The sequence below is a fragment of the Anopheles funestus genome, chromosome 2RL (assembly GCF_943734845.2).
Source record: "Anopheles funestus chromosome 2RL, idAnoFuneDA-416_04, whole genome shotgun sequence".
Classification (NCBI taxonomy): Eukaryota; Metazoa; Arthropoda; class Insecta; order Diptera; family Culicidae; genus Anopheles; species Anopheles funestus.
Window position 1 is genome coordinate 15770819 of NC_064598.1, and position 24391 is coordinate 15795209.

General features: G+C 43.6%; 1 protein-coding gene across 12 annotated transcripts in view; it reads right to left on the reverse strand.

The window, feature by feature from the left end:
* The window catches only part of LOC125764903 (homeobox protein prospero), a 159886-nt gene that overhangs the window by 78584 nt on the left and 56911 nt on the right, over nt 1-24391 (reverse strand). For 2 of the 12 annotated variants that reach the window (XM_049429602.1, XM_049429601.1), the window contains exons 1-3: nt 19948-23663; nt 18995-19551; nt 18310-18369 (exon numbers count right to left, since the gene is read on the reverse strand). The gene's annotated coding sequence lies outside the window, so the exon portion shown is untranslated. Of the gene's footprint in view, nt 1-18309; nt 18370-18994; nt 19552-19947; nt 23664-23759; nt 24194-24391 lie in introns of those variants that run through there. The other 10 variants (XM_049429595.1, XM_049429593.1, XM_049429604.1 and 7 more) reach the window with 7 other exon arrangements.

Below are 24391 nucleotides of genomic sequence, written 5' to 3' on the forward strand. Positions count from 1 at the left end.
ATTAAAAGAAAACATCACCAAAAAGTAGGACATATCGCATAACAAAAGAGTTGCAATCCTTCATGCCACGTCACAGGTACAAAGAAATGGCCCGGTGTCCCTGGAATGGTGGTGCATCCACGTCTATTTCGGCCCGGTAAAGGATTATCATAACACACTTACCCGAAGGGTCAGGGATCCTTTGCCTTAGTGCTTCTGTTTCGACACACAGGGCCCAGGCTCAAATATTGTAAGAATGGTGCTAGATTTCTTTTGCTAATCGATTGGCCGCTGAAACACCAAAGATATCGGACATCGCCGTCGCACTGAAGAAGATTACCCATTCCGCAAAGGGGTCCGGGTCTTTGTTGGTGTAAATGTTTACTCATTTGCGCTGCATGCACTTTCAACGCAGCTCTTGGTACATTAATCATCTTGCACGACCTGGCGTTGAAGTTGGAGTTCAGCATCTGGCAAGATTTGCAGTAATGTATCGCGTGACCCAGTGCAAGCTGCACCATGAAAAGTATCGTGTTTCATCGGTAGCTTTATGGAACGCCAAGACCCTGACCAACGTCCACCTTCGTCATACGTCCAGTTGTGAAGTTTGGTGGGTGATATCGTTTGTGGATGACTTGATTTACCGCAGAAAGTTAATTAAAATGCTCACAAATTTTGGTCCAGTTTTAATTTCTCATCGAGCACAAACAAAAAATCTCCAAACATGTGTGTTCGTTCTTACAGTTCCAAAAAAAGCTCTTGATCTTACCTCATCAGGAAAAAGGTTGAATATCCATTCCAGAATCCCGAGATCTGGTGCCGGATGAGTGAAGGTTCATAGCACCATTCCGCATGAATAAGCATACAAAAAATATGCCGATCACGTAAAAAACGCATTAGGCGAAATTTTCTACATCACCCATTTACGTTTCTTCCGGTTCCGGGGGAACAAGAACCCCCGACATCTGAAGCGTGCCCGCTGTACCTCATGGTGCGGTATGCCATCGGTACCAAACGGCATCAGCATGCGGTAAGCGATAGGGACAAGTAAGGGTGCACAGGCCCAAAAGGCCCAGGTGTCTTTGCCCTGCTTAGTAGCGTTCGCATCCGCGACTCTACCACTGCTAAAAGTCAATTGGCATAGGGCTGCTGAATCATGTTTACCATCCATACAAGGGATCCATAGAGTTGTGGAAAGGATCTCGTCAGGTCTACCACAAAAAGATCACCTAAACACCTACCAATATCGATGCCGTGCATCAAACATTTTCCTCTTATTTCCATAGTTAGAATGAAGATAGTTTTAAAAGGAAGAACATAATATCCTAACACACCATTCACCCGTACTTTAACGGGGCGAAAAGGTTCGAATGTGATCTGCGAACGCCTTATGTCATATGCGTTTGATCGGACGGTTCTATGAACAGCTTGCCGCTTGAAACGCATTCGATGCGTTGCGTGGCGAAGGATGGAACAAAAAAAAAGTGCAACTATCATTCTTAAGGAAATCCAATTCCTTGCGGATGCGGGCGTGCGCTAATGAATGAGGCGCCCTCAAGAAACCTGGCGTAAGGTAAGACTCGTGCCAGCGAAACATGATTAGGGATTTCAATAAAGCGTAGCAATAAATCGGTACGAACCGGCTGCAGATCAGTCCAAATACTATCCTGCTGGTATCATGCTATGCATTTGTTTTGATCTTTTACAAAGTTGTCCGTCGGTTGCCAGCGTCTTGTCACTGTCCGGTTGGGTTTTTATGTTTCGGGATTCGATTTCCAACGAGGGCCATAGAAACTGGTAATCATTGAGACACATACATCCCATTCGGTAGTACATTAGGTGCAAGTTTTCTAAAAGTTTTACACAATCTATACACAAACACACACCCTTTTGCTGAGGGTTACAAGAATCCGTTGAAATGGTACGGTTCGATGAGCGTCAATTTCACACCTTGCGTTCTAAGGCGGGAACGCTACAGTAATGACATTCAATTATAATTCAATTTGCCATGAAATGATTCCAAAACAGCGGTGGCACTTCCTGTTTTTTTTTTGTTCCCAAAAAAGGAAGAATGTCTTCCCCGTTGAGTTCATTTTCTAACTTCTTCACCCATGCTGCGAACGTGGCTTTGTGCTAATATGAGTCACAGCGGTTAATGTCTCTACTGATGGCGAGATGGTGCATGCATTACGTTTCTGCTTAAGAAATCCTTACCACCTTCCGGTGTTCTGAGAAGCGAACGTTATGCAGAAGCAACAACCAAAAACAAATGCCAAGGAAGGATGCGCCACGACCGGAAGGACATGCACACGAAACTATGAGATATCCTTCTCCAAGAGCACGGTAAACAGCGCCGTCGTACATCGTGTCCAGAAGCAGAAGCGGCATGAAAAAAAAACAAAAGCCACCAGAAACAAGGTGACAATGTGCCCGGAGCATTATAGTTCCGAGTGAAAAGAAAAGATAAAACAACGGAAAAGCATACACGCAGATACAGGACGAGGAAGATGTATTTCTTCATGTCTTTCACTGAGCTAATGAATGGAGCGCAAGATTAGGAGGGGGAGAACACTATGTAGACAAATAAATATGAAAGTTTGCTCTGGCTGTGTTCCGGAAATGTGGGCCGGAAGTGTAGTTCCTCTTGAAGAAAAAAGTTTTAAGATAGACGACACTTTAGCCACCACACACATACGTATTAAATAACTTAGTTAGGAGCTTGTTTGAAGTAAAGACAAAAAACGAAGATAAAAACCTTTAATTCATCTTTTTTGTTGAAATTAAAGTGAAGATTTTTGCAATTGAGTGGGTGATCTTTCACCCTTCAAAAAAAAGGCAAACATAAAAAAACACACCACACATACGAACTTTAATCGCCCAAAAGTTCGATCGAATGCCATCTGGCCTAGCCCCGTGCCATACCGGCACAAGGTGATGATGTAGTTCATCCCTTCCATTCACCGACAGAGGGAATGGTACGAGGAGAAACAAACAAACAGCCCAACCTTTATCAACCTACCGGACACCGGTTGCGCTAGAGTTAAACGACCTCCGTTCCTTTGCCATCGATAATCATCTTCCACCAACACACAAAAACCATATGGTATGTCGGTTAAGGATGATGCGTAAGGCCTAAGAAACAATTCTTATAAGAATTTCCCCCACTTCTAAAGTACCCGAAAGACCGCCTTTTCGAGAAAAGGAACGAAGAAATTGGAACGCCTTCGCCGCGTGACGTAAGCGTTTAAATGCCCAAAACGACACGTGCTCAGTTGCTCGTGGGTTTTCTTCGCTTACGAACACAATCGTAAGACGTCGCTCCGTGTGTTGCGGTAGGTTGCGTAAAAGATCAGGGGAAGAAATTTACCAGTCCCCGGGAAACCGAAAGCTACCGGAGGTGGTAGTGGAAGAAAATTGCTGTGAGTTCCCTGTGCTTAGGGGAAGTGAGCCGATTTTCCTTAAGACGATGGGTTTCTTTTGTTGCTTTGCTCTTGCGAACTGTACGTTGCGTGAGCCTGAAGCCACTCATGCTTTCTCAGAACGGTTAGAGACTTCAACGAGTGAAGCGGTCTTCACCCGGGACGACGGATCCATAACACAAACATTCCGTCCGTCAGTTGGTCCAGTTAGGTTAGCAAATTATTCTAGCAGCTGTCGCCTTTTACCGCTTCTCTTCGTAGTCATCGTCGTAGTTGTTGGTGATGTTGTCGGTTTTTCGTACGCTCATCATCATGATCGAAAGTCAGCGATGCGACGAATGTGCGGTGTGCCATATGAGCCAGAGTACAGCCGTTATGTCCTGCACCCTCGGTAAGTCGCTATCGTCAAGCGTCTGGAGCACGTTAGTGCCTTCCCTTCGCAACAATACGGTCGGAACCAGTTCGGTTTTTTTTTCTGTCCAGCTACAGGATCTGCAGGACCTTCACGCATCAAGCCACACTCGATGTCGATTCTTGTGCTAAGCTTGTAGCCTTTTCTCCAATTGCAGCAGGACCTTGAACTTTCGAGCCCGTGGTTTAGTTCCTGACACAGGGGAGAGTGTCCTGGGCGAATTAGTCGAGCGCAGTACGAAGAACTCACCCTCAGCGCACAAATGCCACCGCGCCACGCACACTGCCAACGAACCCCCGACAACGATCTTTACCGTTTGTTTGGTTGACAAAAGAAAAAGGACCCCGCATCACTGGGACCTCCCGATGGTGAGGAAGAATCACGCAAAAAAAAAGGGAGAAACGCACATGAGATGGTATGCGTAGCAGCGCAGCGTACCATCGCTTTACTTAGGGGATTCGATCGCTCAGCCCTTAGCGCGAAAAGGTGAGCGACTGAAGGGGACAGTCACAACAGCCACAGTCGGAACGTTGTCCTTCCGTCCCGGTTGGCATGTTGTATCAGTGTGGTTTTGTTGCTTCGAGCAACAGACGCGATCGAGGCCTGCAGCTGCATCGATGACGTAAAGGAGTGCCGTTTTTGAGAAGGGGAAAAGACACAGCAAACCGATCTCACCCCGATGGATCTAGGGCTGAAGGGTCGTAGAACGCTGGCAGAAAACCTTTCGCAGCTCAACATCAATTGCTATTGTGTTTGGATCGGAGTTTTTTTCTTCTTCTTTCCTTCTCTCCTTTGTGGAAGTGGAAAGGTGACCGAGCGGAAGGGAATGCAAAGAATGTTTGTAAAGGTGGCACTCCGCTTAGGTTGATGTGGAAGGACTCTAATTCAAGGTACCGTACATCGCACAGAGTCCCCTTTGCTGGCGGGATTTTGTGCAAAATTGAAAGGTCTCGTAGTTTTGTTTCGCTATCACAGTTGAAGAACACGCTGGTTCTAAATAGCAGGGCGAGAACGGGGAAGTTCTGTAGCTGGACAAGAACGGTAGGGATCGCGGGAAGGGAGTTGGGACGCGAAAACACACATCTGCCCATCCGTCGATGCTACATCGTCTGGAAGGATTGTAAAGAAGGATTTATCAACGCTCAACGCCAAGAAGGGATAACGGTCTGTTGAAGTTTTGAATACCTTTCATTAGACAACATTTCAAGGATTGGTTTTGATTGAACAAAAGTAATAGAACGAAAGGACTACATATCTTTTTTGTTTTTGCAAAAAGATTTGAAAAAATGTGCTGCTAATCATTAATTTTAATTAGAGCAAAATGGATTTGGTTTTAAATTAATTTTCATTCGATTAACTATTTTTTTAAACATTGCATTGATTGCCCATACGAAATTGATATCCATTGCGTCTTTAAGAATTTATCATTGATCGTGAAAGGAGAGGGAAGTCTGTAATATTGGTGAATTTTTGGACAGTGATCAATAACTCGGCCATTAATTTATATTATTAGTTCGTAGTATTGTCCACTACGGTAGTTACAAACACAACACATACATAATTCACATAATCTAGATAAATCCAACAAATATCTTTATAATTATTACCGAAGAAAATTATTTTCTTGTTTACGACGATGTCAGACTTTGTTTTTTGGCATTAAATTAATTTTAGTCATTGTTTTTGGACTTTTTATTTTTTGGACGATTGTATTTTTTTATGTTAAAAATTAATGTTATTGTGACGTTATAGAAAGATAAATTTCTCTTGACAATTTTCAACCCCAAGATTTTCCTATTTTTGTAGGGCAGAGCTAGTCAAATTATTCAAATTCCTGACATAGAATTAAGTAAATTAGAATGGACTATTGAAGACTAAAAGTTTCTCTAAATTTAGCAACAAAACATTATAATACTCTTTTTCTGTAGTGTAAAGTAAAATAAAAAAAGAAATAGAGCAATCGATGCAGCTGTTGTTTGATTGCAGCCCATGCTATCATGGTGGAACGCAGCGAACCCTTCAAGTGGTATTATAATAAGTCGACGGGTAAGGGCGACAACAGTTTGGGCATCATTTGCTTCGTCATGTTACAAATGTAGCACGTACAAACACATTTCGCGTGCGTACCCGTGTGTATGTTGAGGAACTCGGCAAGCGGAACACGGTGCAAGGGCGCGTGCCCATACCGACGAAAGAAGAGACCCCTCTCGGAGATGCTTTTTCCGCTAAATGTGGGTTCTTATCGCCGGTTTTACGACGCTTCAAAACGCTACGTTCATCAACGCCACGCTGGGCGAAAGGGCGACGCACAAACGGAAAGGTGTGCAGGAAACGTAAACTTGCGTACATCCATGTTGGTTGGTTTGTTACATTTTTTTTTACTTTTGGTTCTCTCTTGATTGTGATGTTACCTCACCTGGAAAATCGGGAAACTGGTAGCGTGGACGCGTGGCAGACACGCGCTCAACAACAGCGATGCGCTTCAAAAGACAAGCGCTCAAGTCAACGTCCCCTTTTTGGCTAGAGATCTTGCTGGGCGTTTGGATGACATTTGGTGCAGGCAATCAAATGTTTGTTAAATTGGGCTTTGGTAAAAAATATTAAAATTTAAGTTCTTTAAATTTGTTGCTTTAAAACGGCTCATATCGCTCACAGTGGCACATCTCCTACAAGTAAAATCTGCGTGCACAATTCAAGAATGAATCAACGTTCCCACATTTCCAAGCCACACGGTACGAAGGATTATCTTTCCACATTCAAAAGCGTAAAGCTTCTTGTGAGAAAGGGCAGTACAGTATTTGCTTAAAACACCACAGAACAATAGTAATTGTTCCGCTTCGAGCACCTTGAGAAGGAATGCAACAATGCTGGCAATGGATGCAAAGCAAAGAAATGCAAACCTTCTGCATCGATCCTTTGATGCGTTACACTTTTGTCGAAGGAAAGGGTGTTAGAAATCGACCATGTGTCAATGAAGATTTCTGACCCACGTCACCGCGACTCTAATGCGTCCATATGTGCATTGATTGTATTTGATTTTTTTTGCTCCCAGCAAAGGATGGCAATCATAGCTGAAAAGAAATCGTTAATAAAACTTCACCCAATAATTCTACATCTCAGTGTCGGGAAGAAAGTGGTTAACAGACAAAAAGGAAAATAAAGGATGGCCCATCACGGTACGGCTAGAGAACTTATTGCCAGGTACGTCGTGGGTTTGGGATTGTACCGCAACCCGCTTTGTGGTTGTGTGAAGAAACTGGAGGTAAAAGTTTTCGGGGAAATAATTTTTGCAACTTCGTCTCATCAAACGGAAGCGTTATTTACAACGAGCCAAAAGCCCCGGGACTCCTCGAAAGGGTACAAGTGAACGAGTTTGAAGATTGCAATGGAAGACGAAATAAATCTACTTAGATGAACAAAATTTTCCAGCAACTTTGCCAAACTCTTTCCAACGTCGACGTCTACAGCTGCAAATGGACGAAGTTTATCGGTTTTGATTTTGGGGAAAATATTATTCATACTTCTAGTTTTTTTTCCTTTTACGCTTGTTACGGTTACTTCGGGACGGTCGCAAATGTTCATTTCGCTAAATGAAAAGACTTCCCTTGTTTGGTGAAGTTTTGTGCTACGATTATTATGCTGGTCGGTCAGCTAAGATGCTGGTAGCTTCATTGTTTATTCTGGTGAAATTCTTCCAACCACACCGGTACCATCTTGGACCAAGCGATCGATCATCGTCGCAGCACCATCCCCACAGTTGAACAGCTGAAGACATTGACGGACGGAACGCAAAACAAAAACGACTTCAAGTCAGAAAAAAAAGAATCTCAGCCCAAAAACCACAACAACCACGGGAAGACGGTTTTAATTACCATGAAGCTCGCACAACTCAATGTCAATAAGTTTGCGCCCTTCGGTAGAAAGGTTTCGCTTCTTTAATGTTTCAAACCAACGCTGGTTTGCGTTTTGTCTTTTCCGCTTCAACACCCTCAAGGGATGTTGTTTCCCTGTGTTTTACACCTCGCTCACAAGGCCGCATCCCAAAAGGGCAGCGCGGGAAAAAGACACTTCTAGACGAAGAAATTAATCCACTTTTACGCTCTTGAGACGCGCCCGTACAAGCAGAAGAAGATTGGTTGCGTTACGAAAGAAAAGCACTTTAGCCGGGCGTGAAATCGTCTGTTGAATAGCTTCATCCAACCACGGCACGATAAAAGCGACCTGTCGTCGTCTTTCAAGGAAATTCTTCGAAAGAAGATGTGGAGGTGGGATATTTCTTCCGAAGGAGAAGAAGATTTCTCTGGTTGTTCTCTGGAAAACAAATAGAACCCTAATTGTACTTATCCCTCGCTGAGGGAGAAGTACAAGACAAGGCAGATCGCAATACGAGAACTTGTGAAGATGTCTAAAGCGTTTCGATCACAAAAAAGGACAGTTGAAGGTTCGTAACCTTGGCATTGCCAACTAAAGAATAAGTCAATTCTATGCTTGGTTGCGTGTAAGGAAGTAACTTTGAAGGAATAAACTTCTCCCAAACAAAAGACTTCCAAAGAGAATGTTGTATAAAGTGAGTGTTGAATTTGGTGTTAATTAGGGAAACTCCTGAAGATATTCGTTATTCTAAAGGATGTTTGAGAAAAAGTGGTTTACACCACCCCATTTTGTCACTCCAGTAAGGTAAAATGGGGAAACACCAAAAAAAAAAAAGCGAATCGATTACATGAGCAATTGATAGCCGAAAAGATTAAATCGTCTAACATCTTCACCCCATAAGATACCTCCAAGAAGCTGCTATAGGAGGCAGACAAGTACCATATCTCATCCCTCAAGATAGGGGGAGGCGCAGTTTAAGAAAACAGACGTAAAGAAGATTATTATTATTTGAACGTCAAACAGCTCGAAACGATAGCAGCCACAAGGGTCGCCCCAACTCCGTCTGTTTGTTCGTTCATATCTTGCCCGTGCTACTACATCACTTTTTGAAGTCGTATATCCTTAGGGGTTTGATGGGAGTTTTTTTTTACCCGGCGATAGGAGTTTATGTACGTCTTAAGAAAGACACACAGTGTGCAACAAGTTCGAAAACAGTTTGCCCTCTTCTTGACACAGGTTTCAGGTCGGGGGTTGGTGCGAAAGACTATTGACACTCAATGGTAATGAGCTCTGGCACCCTTTTGTGTTTTGAGGAGGAATTCTGGGCTAGGGGCAGAGCGTTAGACTTTCGTGGGAACATTCCGGAAGTAGTTGATATCCGGTACGAATATCTGGTGTTTGCGTGATTTGGTCGTAATGCACCTGTGAGTGAGTTTGTGGACACAAAAAAGAAAATCACGTGGGTGTGTTCTTTCACGCTTGGTGATCACCCTCCCCTCATTACCCTTGTTGCGAGCAAGTTGGCAACGACGAATGGCAAATTTAAATATTCCGGTAAATTATTCATGAAGCATGCATGGGAAAATTGAGAAACCCGTGGCAGAGTAGGAGACAACAACGAGTCGTAAAAAAAGAGAAAGCCGTATATGATCATACACGGTCCCAAAACGAGCACAGCAAAAACCCTTTTCGTTGGTGACTTGGGTCTTTTTCTTTTGCCAATCAAGCATGAAAGTGGCTTTTACTTGAGGCTGGAAAGGAAGATGTTCTATTGATTGGTTTTGAGCACTGTTCAGCCGCAACAAATAATCCCTTCCACGTATGCGGTCCTCCCTCTCCCGGTTTCTCTGATAAAGAAGGGAAAAATTCAATCAATTAAAGTTTGTCGCAAAACTTTCACATTCGCTCCCGCATCAAAACCATTCCTTCCACCTTCACATATCGGGGTCTGTTCGGGTATTCGTCCTATTGAGATGGCTATTGTCTTGGGCAGCATTTCTCATCAACGCAATGGTTTGTTTTTAGGAAGGCAAGCTTTACATTCTTCCACTATCCTTCTCAGTGTTTTTTTTTTTCATCAGGTATTGTGTGTGTGTGTGTGGTGGCCCTACAGAGAGTCAAATTTTTAATTATCTTCCCATAGGACGAAATTGATTAATGACGATAAGAATTTCCCTTACGTACGGCAGTAGGGAGGAACCAAACTTTGTTTGCTCGTACACACGGAGTACAAAAGGATACAGAGTGAATACATGCGAAAGCAGCGAAACACGTATGGGGGAGTACCGTCTGGTCCCGCAAGGACGGGAATTGCAGGAAACGGTAAGTCACAAGAAATCATGGGAAATTCCTTCACTCAAATGTGCACACCCTCTCGCTTGGGGTTTGAGTGTTCCGCTCCGGTAAATATCCTGTGAATTGAAAGGGAGTGCTTTGGCTTGTATCCTGCCAGGAGTATAACTTTCATGTGTTATAGACGACCGAAGCGTTGGAAGAGATTGGGGAAGAATATTATTGTTAACTACGAAACATCGATGCAGGGGAATTTATTTTTATTTAAGAATTTTAAATGAAACTTTTGGGTTTAGAAAATTTTGCAAAAAAATATTCATCTCTTAAAGCAAATATATTTCCACACTTTGAATAGACACGCAGTGCATTAGATTATTCAAGCATCTCCACCAGCCCGCGAACAATAGCCGCGGTATACTTATCTAATTTATACAATCCGAGCGGAACTTTACGCTTCCGGTGGAGGAGAAATAATTGAAGCTATTCCGCAAGTCAATCTCGAGCTATCTAGCTCACCCAGCACTGAGACGACAAACCGGCTTCGGGTCAACCCCGGTGGACATTGGCGATGATCACGTGGCGCACCCATGGTGGGGCTGGGGAACAAGTTTTTTTTGTGTGTGCTCTCCCTCTAGAAGTAATTACCATTTGAAACATCCATCAACAGAAACATCCTCCTCCGGTACAGAACAAACCTCCACCACCAGCGACCTGTCTTTTCCCACCCAGCGACAAGGCAAACCTTGATGAATCAATGATCGCCGTTAAAAAGTGGGGTGGAAAAATCGCTTTTGGGTGGATGCTTCCAGAACTCGGCCAGGTCATTCGGACACTTGCTGCACCTCCACGTCCACAATCTGCCGTGCGCGGTGTACAGATCTCGCATTCGATAGAGTACACGCTCTCTTATTAGTTTGCGTCCACCATTGAAATGGTGGTGTCCGGCGTAGATTTTTCGTTCCGTTTCGCGGACTGTGCGCGACGATCGGGGCCAAATCTCTAGAATCATATCGCATCATGCAATACTTCCTCACATCCGGTGTTTTGTGTAACATCGGAACGGCGTCGTCGTTCCCCTGCCCCTTTTTTGTTGCTGTTTTACTGCGAGATCCGACGGATATGTGTGGCACAAGAATGATGAAGCACGGAGAAACGACCGTGCATTGTGTGACGGACGATTTCGTGTGTCGCAAGCGAAAAAGCTCCAAGGGTGGAAAAACATGTCGCTGCATTGGGTTGCTCCCGCCACCCGGCCGTTACAGGCCGGAACCTGTGTAGCAAAATCGCTCGCCACTTCCGATTCTCGCTCGCTGCTTCGCATCGTTGATCGCTACGAATCAACGCGCATATTATTCTAGTTCTCCCACTTGACTTACCGTTTGCGATACTCCCCATCTCACCCCGACAAGAGGGTGCAGGGTGGGATTTATTTGCCTACTGATTGGCCCACCCAGTGCTCGGTGTTTGTGTTTCGGACGCTTGATGGGTTGTCGCCAAACCCTCTCAAGCTGCACGGAACGGCGAAAAGGCGTCATCCATTCGGACTACAACGCGCGCGTCGTTACGGATCCACGAACTACCCCACACTCATGTGCACTTGTGCACATTGTATAGTACCGCGCATCAAATCGCGTCCACTAAACTACGCTGGAACGCGGTGTAGGTTGTTTAGCTTGGTTACTTTACTTTAGGCCTCCCCCCGGGCTAGCTTAATAACCATTTTCGTATGCCTCCAAAATAGGGTGGAAGGTAAAGAAAGACGTGACAAATGGGTGATGGGAAAAAGGTGAGGAAAAATAACATCATTTGATTGTCATCGGTCACCCTGAAGTCCGCACAGAACCCTCGTGCTGTCCGTAACGCACGGGGTGGCAATTTCTTCCGCTTCACCTAACGCGGGGTGGGTGTTGTCCCTCTTCTACCGCGGGTTTGGTTCCGGCCGGTAGAGCTTCCGAGGAGTCATGATCTTTCGACAGTAGTTCCGGTCAATTTTTACTTTCCCCTTTTGCTACTACTTTGCATTTGCTTTGAAAAACTGATGCACGTACGTGTGTGTTTGGGTTGGAGGGTAAAAAATAACTTCACCCAACACGCACGCCACTACCGGGGCACGTTTAGTGCCATGGGTGAGGTATTTAGAACGAAGTGGAATTTGTTCCGTTTGAGAATTGTACTTTTCATGCTTTTTGTTATGTTGTGCCAACTACCTTCAACCTTACCCCTTGTGCCCGAGAGCACCGATGTCTCGAGCAATGCGAGTCCATCGACATTTCGACATGAGGTTCCCGTCTGCTTTGAAGTTTTTATTTTCAACCCCCGCCAACCCAGTCAGTGGCCGGGGCAGGTGTGGTTTTATTTTTTTTGGATGGAAAGAGGGCGCATCGCCACGCTCGGAAGTTCGGAAATTGCAATCGGAAGTAAATTATGGCTTTAGAGTTCTTTTCATTTCCCGTCACGGATTTCAAGCTTCCAAAGGGAAGTCACCGGTGGACATTATGGAGTTTTTTTTGTCTTCTTTTTTGTACTATTCGTTCAGGTGAAAGGAAACGGCTAGTAGAGTTTGCTTCTCTAGTGACAACGATGGATAATGAGCAGCTAAAGACGTGTTAGTCACTATTAAAGTCGCAAAGTTGTACGGATAACAATCAGCTTCATAACTGGACATTGATTTAGACGAAAACTTTCCTTATGAATTATGTAGATTTAATGAAGAAAACTTTTAAATACACAGTCAATAGTTTAAGGGCAAATAATATATGTATAGTAAGGTGATGAGGTTAACCCGAGAATATCTCGAAAATAGTTTTGGATAGTTAAACGATGTTTAGACATTGAGATCGCCAGAGTCCATGCATTAAAATAGGACGAGAATTACATCCAGGTTATATAAAAAAAAATAAACACAGAAAAATCAAGAGAGGAATCAAGAGAGAAATATGTGTTGTACAATATAAATTTGGGTAACTCCTCAACAATTCTTAAAATAATTCCTGGAGCTGAACAGAAACAAAAAACAATGGACATTTTATGGAATACTCAATAATTATCTCAATTTAAAAATTTACTTTTATTAACACACTTCTTCCTATTACTTGCGTTATCTCGTTGCACAAATAAGAATGCAAAACCTCTAGTAAATGGTACAGTGCTTTAGTAGTGAGCAATCATTTTTCCCAGTATCGTCACTCATCCATTTTTATACGCACTGCACAAACAAAAGCCAAACCAACAGCAAGTGAAATGGTCGTGGCTAATAAGCTCCCTCCTTTCGGTGTTCTTGCGTTTCCTTCCCTTCGCTTGCCTTAGTGATGCAATTCTAACGCCTGAACTTGGATGCACCTTTCATGTGTTTCCCTGAGGGCCAGCCACACTCCACGATTACCAACTCGCAATGTACCCGTCATTGGATGGACAAAAACAATGACCAAACGGAGAAAAGCGCCTATTGTTTTATTGTTGGTTTTGCAGCAATGTGCAGCGTGGTGTAATGTGGCCGTAGGTTGAGATTTTTACAATTTTCCAAAGAGTGTTGAACAGTGTTGTTGGGGATCCTGCATCCGTAAGGTCCAACCGTACTAGGCTGAGCTCAATTTGCCGATTGTTATCGTATTGATATGCACCCATATTCTAAAAGGTGCAACACAAAAGAGACAAAATGGATAAGAAGTTTCGAGCGACCGTCCTGCAGGAGGTCCCCGGGTGGAAGCGAACCGATGTGGAGGTGGGTTCTATTCTGATGATTGCAATCGTGTTCACGTTTTCCTTTTTTGCAAAACACACCGACACCCTGCTTTACCTCGCTCATCAATACGGTCGATCTGATAGATTTGGAAGTAATGAAGAAAATATGCTAATGGAAAACGAGGGTTAGGTGGAACGAGCTGGTGCTGATGGAGAACTAGCTTCTTCCAGTGAACTTTTCCTGCATTATGCAGTGCGGTATGGGTAGGTGTGTGGTCAAAAACATCAAGGAGTTGAAGCTCTACAGAATGTGTGGGTTTTTTCTTCTTCTTTTCACCAACTTGCTCTCCTACAGTTGCATTTGGATTGATTCAAAAAGGCTATTTCTGCAACATCCATTTCAGTAATCATTTGCTGTGGTTCTGAATCGTATGATTAGAAAAGTTCTGGATTAGTTTCTTAGTCCCTTTTCTACAATATGGCGGTAGCCCGAGATGCAGATCGTTTGAAAAATGGTCAAATGGTGTACATTAATGATGGTCAATCATGGGATGTGAGGAAGAGTGTTTGCGAGGGAGTTACAGCTACTCAGGTCTGTGTTCTTTCATGAGGTAAACATGGCAAAAGGCAGTCAATTCTTTGCTTATTGATTACGAATTAGTTCGTAGTCCTGCATGACATCTCATGTTGTGTGTATTTCTTTTTTGTATGTCCCTATATGAATAAAATGGCAATTCTGGTATAAATCACCCCATCAAACAACTCATTATGCTTTTCCGTCATTCACACACACACGACAAGAAATTAAACGAAGAAAGAAAAAAACGGATCCCATTTTGTCTTTCGCACTAGATTCTTGCCATGTTCGTGAGCATTATTTAAAGACCCATTTCCGGTATGGTTTCCGCGTCTGTCAGTGTCAAACTTCGGAAGACGTAACGTGAATGGGGTATCGCATCAAGTTGAAGTTTTACTGTCTGGTAGCATTTTAACATCACACCACGAGTCATTCGTGCCCCTTCATCTACCCGTGCATGTCGAGACCGCCGTTCTCTGGAAACACGAAACCTTACGGAACCCCTCAAAACATTCCAAGATATACGTATCAATCAAAGCGGGTGCCAAAAGAAAGCTTCCTCTCGCTTCCCTTTCGTTTAAGAACCTCAACAACTCCTCACCCGGTACTAGCTAACTGCTTCAGTAATCGTTTCGTGACGAAAGAGTGAAATAACGATGCCTTTTCTCACCTGTCAGGTGTTGTATGTCGAGTGTGCTATACTTCTTACAGCTGTGCTTCGCAAATCGTACAACCAAGACAATGTATTATTATTTCCAATCCCCAAAAATGAGTAACATTATATGCACCAATTAGGTTAGCCGTGTTTGGAAGTTACAGACAGTGAGCCCGAGTGAAGTTATCGGGTCATCAAAGAATCCCCATTATTGCCCACACTTCAAGCAGTATTGTAATAATTAAAGGTCCCACTATTATGCTGATTTCTATTCATCAGTTGAAAAAAAAAGAAGTTTACTCCATTACACAACTGATCGAGAAATCATAGTGCATTGTTAGTGTCCGGGGATTCATGTGTCCGGACAACATTGAGCACCCATCTCCGGGGATGGGTTGGGCTGAGATCTGACGTGGAGTACACACTGTGTCGGCGTTGTTCTTCCCCTTAGCTGGTTTCGTTTCGGTGTCGTTTGGTAGTGACTCGAATAGTAGTACACATCAACTCCCACCACCAGGCGCATTGTGATTTGTCTGTGCTGCCAAGCGCGTCGTATTCCACCAGTAGCGAAACCTTCGGCCCAAGCACGGATTTGTGGACGGTGATTCGTTGAACAACGAATTCGCTGTTTCGCATGAACGATCGCATCTTTTTGCTTATCTTGCTCGTCGCATGTACACAGCAAGTGCTACACACCCTGATGACCGTGATCGTTGGACCTTTGCCATCATTATTAGCGCTTGTAGAGTTTCCACTGCCGTTTCATATTGATACTTAAACAGAAGAAATTCCAATCGCGATTCGTGATGTAGAGAAAAATAATCGGTCGAAGGCAATATTCCAGCTTTTATGAGAGTACGTCTTTAGTAAAACTAAGTCTACAGACATTTTCCACGCCACATCATACTTTCTCGAGCCGATCAATCGTGTCGCTCAGCAAAATGTAGACCATATTTAAGCTCGCTGAACTGTTGGCCAAGGACAGCGTATTAATAGTGCCCGAAACCCTTTTAGCTAGTTCCCGTGCTCATGATGTGGCCACTATTATGAAGTACTTGCATCAAAGTTTCACCAATACAGAACCGGGCTGGGTAACCGGCCGTGCAATCACCGGTGCACTCATGAGCGAAATGACGAAAGCAACGACACGGAGATGTATTTACATCCGGCAGCAAATTGGTGTTGAATCCTTTATTGCAAAGTCCTCCTTGCCCGGTAGAATACAAGAACTGGTGATGGAGGCGCGCACGATATATTTGCTTCGAGAAAGGAACGAACCGCACATCAAATGGTGTTCAGCTTCGTGCATTTCGATTTTTCTTTATTCCTTCGCGAGAGTTCACGAGAAGTTTTGAGTCGATTTATTGATCCCGAATGTCGGGTCGTTTAATGTGCTGCAAAAGCCGTGGATGGATTAATGAGGAAATTTTTGCCCGAAAAATCAATAACTTTGGGTTAATCAATGGTAGATTTGTGCAGGCATGACGATATAAAATCGTCTTTTTTTTACTTTTGAGGAAACCTTTCGAAGACAAGCGATGCAATTAGTGATTTCGCTGATTTTGTGTACTGCTTGCAAGCAGGTGCTAGACCTTTTGAGTGTGAGTACTGAGGAATTTGGTCGAAACGAGAATGATAAATATGTCGGACGAAAGGAGAATAATTTGAAGTATAAACAAACAAAAAATATTCTTCCAAGAGAAGGCTGTTAGTAAATTAAGTTCGTAAATGTTGATCATTCTTTCCAATGGAACCCCGCGTTAAGGGCGAAGTTTTGATTACTGGTAGAAAGAAGGCGTGCAAACTACCCATCGAAATTAGATGCACCGGTAGCACATGTGCACTAAAAATCCACCTCACACAATGGGCAGGTGTATCGTACCACAGCCGAATGGAAGAAAATTTAATTTACCAATTTGCAAAGAAAACATCACGAAACTTAGGAAATGCATTTCTTTGCCCGTTTCCTCCCCCGGGTTTTTGCAAAACTTGTGTTTTGCAAACGAATAAAAATAGGGAAAAACAATCAGCTGCAGTCAGCAAAAACATTATCGATGCAACTTCAACAACTACACAACGTATGCAATTCACAACTCTTTCACAACTCCTTTCTCTCAAAAAAAAAAAATCGTTGGCACTGAAAGGATGAGTCAGAATGTGGGTGGAAATGGGAAGAATGAGAGTGTGGGTAGAATAGTGTATGATAATGGGTACCAATCTGCCCACTGTTTTCTTCTTATCGACCGATTGCATATCACACATAACCTGTCAGCGCATGTTGGGCACATAAAGGTGCACTGGTTTTAGGAATTGTTTTATTTTCAGTTTTCGATTTTCGTTTGAATGTTTAGAACGGGGATCCAGATGGAGAGGAAGCGAGAAAGAGAGTGAGAGAAAAACACTAAAAACCCCCGTCCAAAGTGTGCCGCATTCGCGTGCAGAAACGATTATCGGGCCAGGTGAAAATGGTTCGGCAAGGGGAAAATACGATAACATAGTGGTTTATAATTTATTTCTTGTCATCGACTGCATCACATGCATCAGCATTATTATTGGCAATAGGCTACCAAGGGCGGTGTGCGGTATGTACTACACACGGCGAAAATAAAAAGGCCGAAGGTGTGGAGTGATTTGTTGCAAGGATAGAGTGAAAGGTTTGGTGCCGTCAGCATTCGCGCTTGTCTCCTCGAGAAAGTGACGACGGAGAGGATGTTTGGGTTTGGGTTTTTTTTTTCTATAGTGTGTGTAGGCTTTTTTTAGTCGTTGTTTTCCTTTGCCTATGTGTGTGTGCATTTTCCGTGTGCTTCGATATCTTTCGGTAGCCCATATGGTTACCCGAGGCATAAAACGTGTGGTGCTCTGAGCGCTGAGGCGTTGCGTTGTGCGGGAGTACGAGTGGGAACGGTTTCAAAACCAAACTTCCAAACAGTCGCTGCAGTTGACCCGACGTATAATGCCGCCATGTGGTGGTAACCCATTCCGATAATGTGACGACCGGTAAATCGTATAGATTTTGTCCTTGTTTTTTGCCAGAAGGCGAACATAACCTCGATGAACTCGAGTACACCATCGTAGCATATTTAAGATGACGCGTAAGTGATATGCGGTACGTTCTCCTTCTTCGCTGTCACAACGGCTAATCGGAGTGCATCGTCACTAACGAACCGAGGAGCCCCAACTGCTCAATTTCCATTTCATCAATCGAAGTTGTCACAACAACCGGGTAATGCATCTCCATTGTTGCGTGTTACATTAAAAGGCCCTTTGTATTGCAATCAAACACCGCGCATTATGCGTTTATCGCAATGCGTACTGCGTTATCTTTCTATTTCTGGTAGCGTTCGTGGCATTCAGGCAGTAAACCGGCGCCTAAGTAAAAGAGTAGAATTCGCTCCCTTTCTAGAGCGGATCGAATACTCACCTGACATCAGTGGTAGTGATCGGCCTGGTGTCGAATATCGGTAATATTTTGTGGAAGTATCTGTAAGAATCATAAAACACATTAGTTACAAGTGACAAAGACATGGTTGCAGGTTTTGTTTGATTTTTTCATCATGAATTGAAAAAATATAGAAAAAAGAAATCAAAACGAAAAAGGGAATTAAACAGATTTTGTGACAGAAAAAAATATTTCAAGATTTAAATTAACTAAAAACAACGAACTCCGAATTATTCCGATCTTGCTCGATCTTTCATTATGGTTCGAGCGCGCCCAGCGCACTCTACCGGCGAGTAGAGAAAACAAAACCCGAGCGCCCTCTGTTGGACGTTTGCCCGAATGTGCTTCAATTTTGTTTTCCGCAGGTGAATTTTCTTCTTTATTTTTCTTGTGTGTAATTCAATTTAAAAACTAAGTTTAAAACTTTTTTTCGAGAAACAAAAAACCAATCTTCGTGTACAAAAACAAAACGCCATAAACCGTCTACCAAGTGGTAAGTTTTTCTCCTTGACAAAGATTTCGCAAAACACAAACAAAATGCACTTAAATCGATTCAGCCAATCCAGCAATAAAAATGGTAAGGAATAAGAAACTATATTCAGATGGCTTTATAATAAAATACGTATAGCATTGTTTTTTTTTTTGTTTTTCTTGAATGATACATCACCATATGGAAACCGTTCACACTAATTAAATACTGTTTCTTCTTTTCTGTTTGCATATTGCCTTGGTAGCTGACCGTATGCATCGTTTATCACAGTTTCGTTTCTTCTTTGCTTGTGTTGTGTTTCTTCTTTTTTTCTTCTTCTTTTGTATTTTCTTCTTCTTTGTCGCGGGTTTGGTTTCAATATGATATTTTCTTCTTCTTCTTTTTCTTCTTCTTCTTTTCTTTGCGATGTACCCATCTACCACTACCACTACTGCCATCACCATCACCTTAAAAGATATCTGAACGATGTTTTTCCGCCGATTTTGCGGGTGTTTCACGGTTGTATGACGCAGACGTCACATTTCGCGGAACACATCCGATGAGCACGATTTTCACGTCGACGATCCAGCAAGCCAGGGGAAGATGATGAACAAGGTATCCGTCAGTGCGATAATGCCAGGAAAAAAAGCTATCCCAAAACGAACTGAATCGGTTTAGTCGTGACCCGCTGGTAGCCATTCGGAAGATGATTCTCCGCAACAAATGATACGCGTAGATTGTGATCAGATTTTAATCTGTGAGTGAAAAAAGTAATCTTTTCTCACGAGATTCCTCAAACAAAGTTGTCCGGCCCCGTTCCGGTCAGGACTGGTCGGCAAAAGCTTGTTCGTTCGTCTACCGGTCTCGAACGGAAAAAAAGTTGACGGAATTTCAAAGCGCAAAGCTCTCTGCAGACGACGAGACTGAAAGACCGTATTCTAGAGCTCACTCTGTCAGTATTATCGGTATGCACGGAAGAGCATTTGTCCGGTCGGGACAAAAGAAAAGACATTGGAAAGGACGAACCACCTCCGGTTTTTGACGTTTGTTGTGTTCCCCTTTAGAAATAACTCCCGCCTCCCCGCCTATAACCCGGGCTAGGATGTGGAATGATACACCTGTAAAGACCATGTGAAACTATGCACACGTACCGGTGGTAAAAGGACTTTATCACGCTCACTTGCACTGCACAGTCACTAGCTGTCCTCGCTTCGCCGGAAACTGGCATGGATTCACACGTTGACACTTTCAACTTCACTACACCACACGCACACAAACACACACTTTTGTGAACACTGTGTTATGCTTTGCTACGGAAAATATTGCGTTCACGAGCAATAAAAACTTTCACGCACTAGTGCACTAATATCGCACTTAGTAATATCCTTCACACACTCTCACAACTAAAGAGTAACCACACTACTGGCGGCTACCGTACACGGGTTTTCGTGCGTTTCACTACACACACATCCACGTTATAAGATGTATTGGAATGGTTTGTTCATCCTTTTTTTTCCACACAAAACGGTTAGTTGTTCGTTTCCAACTGAGTTTTCATCGCATATTCAGCACTTTACTGCATTGCACATTAATTTCCACGCACCAAACTTCACTCACACGCGTATTTGAATAATGTTTTTTTTTCTTGTTTACTTTACTACTTTCCCCCGCATTTTGGGGCGTGTAATCTTTCTTCGGCGCATTATTAACTGCTGTAAAGCGCGCTTTTTTTCCTCTTCTCCCGTTGTTTTGTTTTTGCACCACTCTCTAACAGCTCCACACAATTCGTGACTCCACACTCATGCTCTACACTTGTGGTTTTGGTTTTTTTTGGTTTTGGTTTTGTTTTGGCAAAGAAAACTTCACTTGTCTCGTTGCTTGCCACGCGACACGTGGTTTGAGTTGATTTTTTGTTTTGGTTTTCACACTGTTACTACATCAGCACACTGTCGAATGCCGGCTCTTATTCACTCAGACTGTTTTTTTCTTCTTCTTTCTTCTCGTTTTATGTTTTGGTTGTATTTTATATGCGTACCGTATGTTAAGCTTATCCCACATTAGCTCGTTGGTTCACAGTAACGGTCAATTTTCTTCACTTCCATAACCATAATTGTCGGTGGTGTTTTTGGCCATTAAAACCGGAAGGGGGTCGGACGTGAAGTGATGGCATTTTTCATTTTCTTCAACGAAGATGACCGTTTTCGAAATCCAACCCGCTCTTTTCGTAAGGCCTATGGTTTTTTTTTGCAGTAGTAAAAAATTCCCAACGAGTAGCGGGGCTACTCGCCAAAAAACAACGTAAAAACGTTCGTTCGTTTTTGGGGGGTGACACCAAAACAAACCGAAACAAACAAAATCACGGAAACTAACACACGCCACACACTGCCCTGGGGGGTGGGGAGGTTTCTCAACTCAACCGGCATCCAACTACCGCGGGAACCGCACGCCCGTTTGTCTCAGTCGGTCGGTGACGTGTGGGGGGAATAACATGATTTCAGGGTGTTTTGCTTCAGACGATCACATCACACAAAAGCAGAACGATCTTGCCGGACAATGTCGATCGATCATGTCACTCTGCGTAAACTGCACGCACACACGCACACACATGCACACAGCAGGATCCACTTTCGGTCACTTTGGTAGTGTTTTTTCTTCTTTGGATTTATGCTGCTTTTCTTATATGTGGTATATTGCACGTTACTTCGATATCCTAGTAACGTAATCAATCGTCATTATCACATTCCACCGTTTGTTGCTGCTGATGCGAATGCTTCTTCCGGCGCCGTTTGTTACTAACGCTGGCGGTAAGGATAATTTCACATAATTTTTCACTCACGGGCACACGTGTACGTTGGTGCACGCCGGTACGCAACCTTTGAACGCAATTTGAACGCTTGCACTGCCTCTTCCAATCGCTGAACACCAAGGCGAACGCCGGCATGTTGCTGTTGATGTTGCGTCGCTCCGATCGGTTCGCTCGCGTCCACTGTACATAGCTTGCCGAAAGAAAGGTTTCGCCAACTTTAGGGACGTAAGGTGTGATCTTCCATAAATACCTTCACGAACGAATCCCAACCGACCATGCTGACGTTTGGACACACTTGGTTTTCAATGTTTTTTTTCTTCGTTCCCCACGTTTGGGATTTTGCTGTTGTTTGCTACTCCACTCCAGTACCCACCGGTACACAGAAAAGGAGGTGTTTTTTTTTTATCTGGGAATTTTCCCAGTACCGATGGGATCCCCTTTAATGAGAGCGCCAGCAGATGGGAAGCGAAAGCAGGCGAGGGCTGCTGTTTCGCTGTTTTACTTTCGAACGTCTCCACACGCACATGGAGATACTACGTTGTTATGCATATATGATTTTTTATATTTATATTAGCCTTTATACAATATTCTTATTACAAGAGTTCACCGCTTCTTCGGTTTGCTTTTTTTTTCTTAAGAGAACACTTCACACACACAGGTTTATATAGTCGTTTTATATAATGGTTTAGTGACCGGTGCGCTTAATAATACGCACCGAGCAAACGAAAGAGTTCGAACGGAAATGCATTGGTAAGTTGATGTATTATTGTTAAAACCAAGAACAACTTTTAACGTCGCAACACTGATTCGACGTGGGCGCCACCATCCGGACCGCCACTGATGTTACCGTGCTGCGGTGGATCGATGGTCGATGGCGTTACCGTTCCGCTGATGATGTGGATGGTGTTTCGGAACATTATTCGTACAAATATCGCTACGGATGTACGATTTTTGTTTTTTGTTTTGTTTTGTTTTTTGCAACACAGGAGAGTTTTCTTCTCACTGATACAACACGGCCTTGCTGATGCTCACTCACTATCACACACTGGTTTTGGTTTTTGGTTTTCGAGTGGTAAAATCCAATTCAACTATTGCTGCTGTTGTACGCTTGATGTCGTTTCAAGGATGTCTCCAATCGTCCTTGTGCGCTTTGATGTTTGTAGTGGTTATTTGCTACTACGGTGTGTGTATTTGTTGTTGTTTGTTTTTTTCTTCTGCAAGCTTCGTTTTTCTTCTCCCGAGCACTGAGTGTAGATTGAGCTGAGTTTCCGATTTCTGCTATGCTGTTATTATGTGCTATTTTTTTTTCTTTAATGTTGTATTTGCGCGCGCTTTTCTCTTCGCTTTACACTGGTGTAAACACTGTTTCGGTTTTTTTTTTGTGGTATGGCTTCTTCCTTTCACACAATTTTTGCTTCTTTTGTTTTTTGCTGTGACACTATTGTGGTTGTTTTCTATTGCTGCCTTCGAATCCCTGGTACTGCCTGGTTATCGAAATAGGGGTTGATGATTGGGTTAATTTTTTTTTGTGAAGGTGTTGTTAAACTTTTGTTTATTTTTTTTTTTGCTTTTAATCCGATTTGAAATGCTTTCTTTTTTTGTGTTGGTTGCTTCTTTTAAAATTTTTCTACACGGATTCCTTCCCGGGGGTTCCTTCTTGCACCGGTCCGAACCGTAAGAGTGCCGAGTTAGATGTGGTGCTAGAGTTTCTGAGACCAACTGATAATATGAGGTGTAAAGTGTCCGACAGCTCTACAGATGCTACGGCCGCTCGGCCCAAAACTCCTTAGAGCACCGGATTGCTACACCTATCTCACTCGCACCCAAGCTAACTCCGGTTTTCGTCCTTCAGGCTTCAGCTTCACAGAAGTGGCTAATGCTCGAGCTTCTCTTTCTCGAAGACAACGACCACGACAAACGATCCCGACGACGACGACGACGACAACCGAAGGCAAAAAGTAAGCTCGGAGGATGGTTCCGAAGACTTTGTGCCCACCTTCGATAATCGCCCGCACGCCCGCCCGTTTAGTCTTGGTGAGCCTGAGGAATAGAGCAAACCGAGCACGAGTCCACTACTCCCTACCCACCCTTCACCACATCGCACACTATCTCCTTTGGACAAAAAAACCTCTATCGTGCTATCCTAGTTCTTCCTACTTCACGTCGTCAAAGATTCTTCACAGAAATCCTTGGATGGGTGGATGTGGACACACCACCACCGGCGGAGAAAACACAAGCTCCGATGCTCAGTCGGTATGGACGCGGATTGCACACTGAGCGATGTCTTCGTCTTGTTGCCGAACTTCTCCGAAGGAGATCCACCACAAACAGACACACACACTCACACACGTGCGCATACAAGAGGGTAGGCACCGATAAGCAAGTACACCCTCGCACACGCGCGTATCCTTCTGTGCGCGCAGCGTGTGTAGATGCCGTGGTCAATCACGGTGAGGGGTGCGGGAGAAGGGTGGCAGTCCAAGGGGTAAATATTTAGCCGAAGAAGAAAATTACACTAAATTTTATATAGAGAAAATTTCTCGAAGGGGTGGTTTTTCGTACTGTCCTCCACCATCCCTTACCGACGACTGCCCACCCCCAACCCACCAATGCAATCGGACGTGTCCTTACGTCCTTGCGGGCGGGAAGTCTGAAGAAATATATAATAATACATATAAAACGAGTGCCGACCGAGCGGCAGGAGAGTGTGCTATTACAGGTTGTTGCCGGGAAAGCGCATGGACACAAGGATGGATGGTTCTTCTCTTGAGATAAGCTCCTCTTTCAAA